We start from the raw sequence: 8,492 nt of genomic DNA, 5'->3' as shown, positions 1-8,492 counted from the left end.
CTGCCCAGCCTTACGATTTCCCAATGCTTCCAGTCCAATTACAAAGCACCCAGTTCCCCACATTACATTAATTTATTCATTTGTACATGCAAAAGTGAGTTCCTCATCTGTGCCAGCCTGGCGCTAGGGGCTGGGACACAGCATGAGTTAAGATGCCATCTCTCTCCCTAGGGAGCCCACTGTCCAGAGGGGGAGCAGACAGGAGCAGACCCTTGTGGCCATAGGGCAGGCAGTGGACACACTGAGATGGGAGAAAGGGGCCACCTGAGGGGAGAGGAGGAAACATCCTGGAGAAGCTGAGACTTCAAGGAAGACTTGCTTTCCCAGCAAACGTTTGAGGGAGGGCTTTCCAGGCACAGGCGGGGAACCCACCTCCGCCTTTCTCCTGGCTCTGCAGAGCTCCCATCTCCCTTCCACTCTACACCAGGACAGAGTCCACTTCCAAATGAGGGGGCATGTTTCATCTGCTGGAGGATAGCAGCGGTGCAGTGGGGCCAGGGGGCCAGGGAATCACGAAGCTGTTTCCCACTTACCTCAATAGATTCTGAGACTTCCAAGGAGCATCCTCCAAGGAAAGCCAGAGCTCTCGCCAAGGGAACTTCTCAACGCAGAGCAGAGAGGAGCAGAAGCAGGACACCGAAGTCACACAGGCTGTCCAGACCCACAGGCTGTCCTCCGAGCCTACACCACCTGGAGTTAGTCCAGGAGGATGGAATAGAGCAAGGCCACCCATCAGGATGCTGTCTCTATAGCGCCCTCTGCTGGGATCCCAGGAGAAAGACCCCCTTGGCAGGATATTGTATCCTGTATCGTTCCACAGGAAAGGCAAAGACCTATTGGGCACGCTCATCAATGGGAGAAGAGGCAGTGAGAATTTTGGCCTCAGCGATGCAACGCTGTGACTGATAAGCAGTGAATCCTTGAGGGCTGTTCACGTCTGCCCGGGACTTACAGAGTCACAGACCAGAGCCTGCATCCCAGCTCCCCCATTAATTAGTTCCATGAGCTTAGGTCAATCAGTTTACCTCTCTGGGCTTCATTTGCCTTATCTGTGAAATAATCCTTGGTTTGTCCACCTTCTAGGGTTGCTGTGAGAAGACAGATAGGTAATGAAAAACAGCGTTGGACAGGTGTGGGATTGCTCTCCAAGTCCATTTGTCTCATAAATATTGAGTCCAAGCTATGTGCCAGGCACTATTCCAGTGCTGGGGATATAACAGTGAATGAGACAATGTCTCCTTATGGAGCAAACATTCCAGGTGATTGGAGAGAAAGAGAACAAACACATATATAATGTCTGTAGTAAAAAGTGCTCTACATAGAGAAATAAACAACAAGAGTGATGTAAATGCTACTTGAAATAGGGTATTATGAGGAAGTGACCTCGGAGCAAAGATCTAAATAAAGCGAGGGAGTGAACTATGCAGATATCTGCAGGAAGAGGGGGAGCAAAACCAATGGTCCTGAGGTGGGAACACAGGTGGAGTGCCTGAGGGTCAATGCAGGGGTCAGTGTGACTGAGTAGAGTAGGGGCCTGAGGCTGGAAAGGGGCAGGGGTGACACGTGGAACTAGGAGGACATAGTAATAACTTCGGTATTTTTTCTAAGTGGAATGGACTGTCTTCGGAGGATTACTATTATCATTTATTAATGATATTAATAATGCATTAATACTATCCAGTGCTATGCTGTGGCTTATATTCTAGCTAACATTTCTTGGGCATTTAGTATATGCCAGCCTGGACCAGGTACAGTAATCATTCCATTTCATCTTCCCAACCTCCTTGAGGCAGGTACTTTACCATCTCTATTTCATTGATGAGGAAACGGAGGCTCAGAGAAGTTAAGCACCTCACCCAAGATCTTTCATTTATTCAGCCAGTGGTTAGGAGCACCTTTCTTCATGCTCTTTCGAAAGTTTTAAGTCACAGCGTCGTGATTCGGACCCTGCACTGCATCTCGAGAGCCAGCCCTCACCACCACGTGCACAACTGCATGTTGAGGGGACAGAGAGGGGGGAAAGACAGGAAGAGCCCCGTTCCAGCGACAGTGAGCCCCTCCTTCCTGGGGGTGCGCAGAGCTAGTGAGTATGTGAGGGTCACAGGACCTGAAGTGAGGAGCAGTCAGCCTCCAGATCCCCCTGTAATAGGTTGTTGTGTCCCCCTCAAAAGATATGCTGACTTCCTAACTCTCGGTAGCTGCCAATGTGACCTTATTTGGAAATCAGGTCTTTGCAGATGTCATCAAGCTGTGCCAGAAAGCACAAAGAAATTTAACACAGATTTAATCATTATTCCTGGGGACACTATCACACAATCTAAAGAGTTAGCAAAAGCTGTAAACAAGCCATTTTAAGGATCACTTGAAAACTCTGTATGCTAGGGACTTCCCAGTCCAGTGGTTAAGACACCGCACTTCCACTGCAGGGGGCACAGTTTCGATCCCTTGTCGGGGAACGAAGATCCCGCAATCCGTATGTTAAATGGAGATGGAAAATACCCCACCTACTGGACAAATGGAAAGGCCATATGTCCTAATGTGATGCAGTTGGGCACTTGTAACTCAGGTGCCAGGAGCAACGTTGCTCCTGTAGTTCTTATGTGCTGCCCCTAAAAGGACCTGTGTGTTACCAGAGCGGCCAGAGCTGCTACCCCCTCGGCCCCACTCCCTGCAGCCTGAACTGGTTACATATCTTCCCACTGGGCCTCCCTCCCTCCTCAGGCCAGCAGAAGGCTAAGTGCCCCCTGTCATCCACCCTGGACCCCCCGCCCCCGAACATCTCCATACACCTGTTAATCTATGCCAATTCCCCACCCCTGCTCTCTCAAGCCCTTCCTCCATACCCTCTGGGTCCCACAGTCCATCACCAGCAAATGTCCCTGTATCCCCAATCTCTCTCTGAACATTCCTGCCACCTTGTTCTGAAGGAAACCCAGCTGTCCCCTGATGCCATCACTTCCCCTGCTGTCCTTCCTTTCATGCCAATGGCCTCAGGTGGGCCAGTGTCCACCTTGCTTCCCACCAATGCTTTCCAGCCACATCTGCCCTTTCTTCCGAACACCCAGATCCTTTGAAGTTTGTGCCATCAGACGTCCCTACCTCCCCGGTATGTTGACTTCCCTATTCTTCAAGATAACCATCTCACATCTTCTCCTCCTTCCCTAAGTCTTCTCTAACTCTCCCCTCCCTGTCTCTCCACACCCCAGCCCTACCTGGTGAAATTGCCTTGCCAGGCTTTTCAGCCCCAATGAAAAAAAACTGTGGGTGTTCCCCCAGCGAGGGCACATTTGCAATGATATACAACCTTGCTACTCCAAGTATAGTCTTTGGACTAGTATCACCTGGGAACTTGTTAGAATTGCAGAATAACTGGTCTTACTCCAGACCTACTGGATCAGAATCCCATTAAAGTTTGATGAGCCTTGATATACAACCTAATACAGCCCCCCTTGCTGACCACCAAGGATTGTACTGTGTCCCCAGCTGTGGTGGCCTGGGACTCAGCTTCTACTTCATTGAGAAGCAATTCTATTCCCCCATCTCTTCCTACCATTGAAACTACCGACTTGCCAACAACTGTCCCCACGTGACTCTCCTCCTTTTACTATGGATCAAAGGTCCTAGCTCTTTCCGAGACTTCCCTGGTGGCGCAGTGGTTAAGAATCCGCCTTCCAATGCAGGGTGCCTGGGTTTGATCCCTGGTTAGGGAACTAGATCCCACACGCATGCCATAACTAAGAGTTTGCATGCCATAACTGAGGAGCCCATGAGCCTCAACTAAGGAGCCCGCCTGCCACGACTAAGACCTGGCGCAACCAAAATAAATAATAAATTAAATAAAATAATAGTTTTTTTTTTTAAAAAAAAAAAGGTCCCAGCTCTTTCCAAAAGCCAAATCCTCCCTCCATTCTCAGACCCCATTCCCAGGGGCTAAATAACTATAAGGCACTTGCTGTCCGCACCACAGGAAACAGAGGGCCACTGGCCATAGCACAACTGTCCCTGGGATTACACTGTCAGCTCATATGACAACTGAGAGCTTCAAAGCTGCTTTGAATAGGGGTTTTGCACAAGATCAGCTGTATGCAATGTGAGATTGCAGCATGAAGAGTCCCTGAGTCTTCTTGGAATCAGAAGAGTGGAAATCTGACTTCTGCAATTTCTGTGAACCATGAAAAAGAGGGATGCTCTTGGCTCCAATGCCAGAAAGTTCAGACTAGACCGATAAGAGGGTTGCAGGTGCTGAAGCAAGATTTGAACATCCATTAAGCCAGCCCCAGCATCTGTCCCTCCTTTAAGTGATCACGGCCAAGGAATATGGTGGTGCTGCCTTTTCCCACCTCCTTGGCCCAAGAGTGCTCCTTCGCATTGCTTCGCTGCCACGGAACGCTGGGGGCAGCGGGAAGAGAGAGAAGCGAGGAACGTGTCTGCAGGCAGGCACGGCGCATACATGCAGGTCAGGACAGCCTGGCAGCGGGCTGTGGCAGGAAATGAAGTCTCCACTTCTTTCCAGTCAAGGAAATTGGAGCACTGGCTCCCACTGGAGAAATCAAAGCAGCATTGTTTCAAAGAACAAAACAGTCCAGGAGAGAACAAAGGTTTTGGCATTGAGCTCTCTCGGGAGAAGATGCTGTCAAAGACACTCCACCCCACTTAGAGGCATCCAGTCTGTCTGGGGCTAAAAACCAACCCACAGTTTCATTTATTAGGCTCATGCTCAGAGGGGTCATCTTTGGTAGTTTGACTAATATTTGGTGCCTTCACAATTGTCAAAATGAGACCCAAATCTGGTGAGCCGTATTAAAGGTTTCTAAGAAACTGCAGTGTTACAATTTACAACCATGTGGAGAGTCTGACAGTGCACTTGCTGATGGCTGCCATGTCTGGGAAGGGGCATCTGGGCTCGGACCAAATGGCTGCCATTGACAGTCCAAGTGTAAACATGGCTCCAACAAAACAAATTTGCCAAAATCCATTGTAGGAGAGAAGGAAGGAGGCACCAGATACCTCAGAGCAGAGAGTCCAATCTTCTCCTGCAACCTCCATTTTTAGATACGAAATTTGATTTTTTTTTTTTTTTTTTTTTTTTTTTTGCAGTACGCGGGCCTCTCACTGTTGTGGCCTCTCCCGTTGCGGAGCACAGGCTCCGGACGTGCAGGCTCAGCGGCCATGGCTCACGGGCCCAGCCGGACCGGGGCACGAACCCGCGTCCCCTGCATCGGCAGGCGGACTCTCAACCACTGCGCCACCAGGGAAGCCCAAGAAATTTGATTTTAAGAACAAAATATAAATGAGCACCTACTTCTTGTTGTCTTATGCTGGGCTCTTGGAAAAGAGATGAAAAAGATATAATCCTGGTCCTTGAGTTCACTGTCTGGTGGGGACATATGAATAGATCATTTCAATCAATAGTCTGGGGTCATTCAGGGCAGAGCTAAGGAGCCTGACACAACTCACTTTCTATAGGAACACGCAACAATAACCAGTGTTCAGATTATGACCCTGAATCATCACAAGAGGGTTAATACCTCACTCAGAAGTATCGTATGTGGGAATGGAGAGGGCAGCAACAGAGAAAGGGCACACAGGAGGCCTGTGGTAGGGGTATAGGTCTTGTATTGTTTTCACATCACATATTCTTCTGTGTTCATGATAAAAGTAATGAATGAAGCTGAGTCTTTGACAATACTGAGTCTTCTGATTGAACTGTACCTTCCTTTCCCCAAATCCCAGATGTCCAGCACAGGATACAATAAATTTTCCTTACTGTTAAATCGGTTTGAAACAGTGTTTTCTGTGACTTGTCACTAAAAGCATCCTAATTTCAATAGGACACAGCATTTTCCTAACCTATCTGGCTATGGAATTTATTTTTCAAAGAATATCTTTTGGGACTGATGTTTCATGGAAAACATTCTGGGGAACACACTGGATTAGAGTTCTACTTAGGAGATAGAATTGACAAGAAGGTGAATTCACAAATTTAGTGACCTCTGGATAAGAGGCTTGAAAATCCAACCCTGACGTCTTTTACCTAAAATTGTCCTGTTTGCTACTTAGCTGTGGACTACATAAAAAAAAACCCAGGGCTTCCCTGGTGGCGCAGTGGTTGAGAGTCCGCCTGCCGATGCAGGGGACGCGGGTTTGTGCCCCGGTCCGGGAGGATCCCACATGCCGCGGAGCGGCTGGGCCCGTGAGCCATGGCCGCTGGGCCTGCGCGTCTGGAGCCTGTGCTCCGCAACGGGAGAGGCCACAACAGTGAGAGGCCCGCGTACCGCAAAAAAAAAAAACCAAATACAGATTTGCCCCGGGAGTGTTGCCACAGGCAATCTAGAATTGATCAGCTATGTCAAGGGAGATGAATAAAAAGTTAAGATATTTTCCAAAACTCAATATTTTCAAAATGAAAAATGTTACAAAAACATTTTTTTTGCTGTAGTAAGCAGAATAACTAAGCAAAAAGAGCAAATACATATATTTCGTAAGCAAAATATATAATCTGTATTGATGAAAAAATAAGTTTCCAGTCACTTGACACAGAAAGACCTCAAATTACTAATGCAGTTGACACATAGACTAGACAGTCTGTTTAAAATTCTCTGCAATGACCCTGAAACATATAACTTAGAAGGATCTCAATCTTATTTTATAGGTAGGGATACGGAGGCTGAAAAGTGAAGGATTTTGTCACACCAGTGGGGGTGACAGTCAGGCTAGAGGCCAGGGCAGCCTTCCTATTGCTTGTGCTTGGTGCAAAGTAAGACTCTGAGGACAGGCTGCAATCTGTTGACCTACTCCACCCAAATCAGCGTGTGCACTGAGATCTAGATGAACTGGATTAGCCTGTAACATAAACCCTTTCCTGTGCTCCTGATGTTATACAGCGAACATCACAACTGACCTGCACTGCTCTAACTTACCCAAATGACCAGAGCATCAAAACTACCTTTAGGAAAAGGTTGTGCTGCCCTACGCTCCAAATTCTAGTTTTAGGAGTTGATTCTTGTCTCTTTTAAATGGTCTTTCTTGCCTCTATTGGCTACTTACTCTCCCAGGGAAGAAATTATTCATTAGTGGAATCAAAATAAAGGATACTTTAAAATATTTTTCTCAACAGGAACTAGAAAGAAGCAAGCATTTTTGAAAGGATGACCTAGGAAAGGGTAACTGACCCAGCCCCCCTTGGTCTGAACAAGGATCCGTAAGTTTGACGAATATTGTCAGACATTCGGAACTAATTTGATCATAGGGAGGACATCACTGGGAATTGATCACAGGCTCATCACTGAATCTGCCTTCATAATCCTCCCAACAATCCTACGAGTTAGGTATAGTCTCCTGCTATATTAGAATAGTTGTCCAATTAGGAAACTTCATGTTATAAACATAGTAACTCCAGTGAAGGAAGTGAGTTTCAAGTCAGAATAACAAAGTGGTTTTTCTTGCCACAATTTAAGCAAAATTTATTTTAAAGCTTAATAGCTAGAATTATGGTTGTGGAACTTGGTCTGGTTCTGAATTAACATCAAAGCCAGAGCAAATAGCATTCTCTAATTGTGACAGATCCAACTGAGGCTTTCAAAACATACAGGGTAGGAGAAATGGTTTGTGTTAGAAAGTGTCCTAACTAGGTAAGTAGCTTGCCTCAGGTCCCACGGCTTGTTAGTGGCAAAAGGCGAGATTCCAGGACTCCTGGACTCCAGTATCTCTGCTCTTCACCAGCTATTTCCTGCTGCCTTCTGCTAACACCAAGTCCACTAAGAAATGGAAGGCGAATGTTCCAGTTCAAGGAGGGGACACAGAAGGATCCTGAATTCACCTCCTCCCACGAACATGCTGAATCTACAGCTACATAGGGAACAATTTTCTCTGAAAAAAACCCCTAAAAACTAGCAGAACAACTCCTTCCTACTGGGCACATGAGAAAAAAACCACATTAAAGTGGGTAGGAAAGGCTGAAACACCATTTTGTTATGAAGCCCCTAATCCACAATGGGCACAATGGGAACGGACCCCATCAGAAGCCAGAGCTTCTCCCTGAGGAGCAAACGGCTTGAATCCCACGTTGTGCACTCCACCTTTCAAGACCTGCTCCTGAGACGAGCCTCCGAAACATCTAGTTTTGAAAACCACCAGCTCACGCTCCAAAGACCCGTGGGGCCCTGGCAAACCGAGAAACGTCTCCAGAAGAGCTCACACGGACTCACGCACCCAGGACCCAGGGCAGGGCAGCCTTTGCAAAGTGCCCAGCCTTGAGGTGAAAGAGGTTCATCTGCTATTTTTTTTTTTTTTTGCGGTACGCGGGCCTCTAACTGTTGTGGCCTCTCCCATTGCACAGGCTCCGGACGCACAGGCTCAGCTCAGCGGCCATGGCTCACGGGCCCAGCCGCTCCGCGGCGTGTGGGATCTTCCCGGACCGGGGCACGAACCCGTGTCCCCTGCATCGGCAGGCGGACTCCCAACCACTGCGCCACCAGGGAAGCCCTCATCTG

The sequence above is a fragment of the Mesoplodon densirostris genome, chromosome 7 (assembly GCF_025265405.1).
Source record: "Mesoplodon densirostris isolate mMesDen1 chromosome 7, mMesDen1 primary haplotype, whole genome shotgun sequence".
Taxonomy (NCBI): domain Eukaryota; kingdom Metazoa; phylum Chordata; class Mammalia; order Artiodactyla; family Ziphiidae; genus Mesoplodon; species Mesoplodon densirostris.
This window is presented reverse-complemented; position numbering follows the sequence as displayed.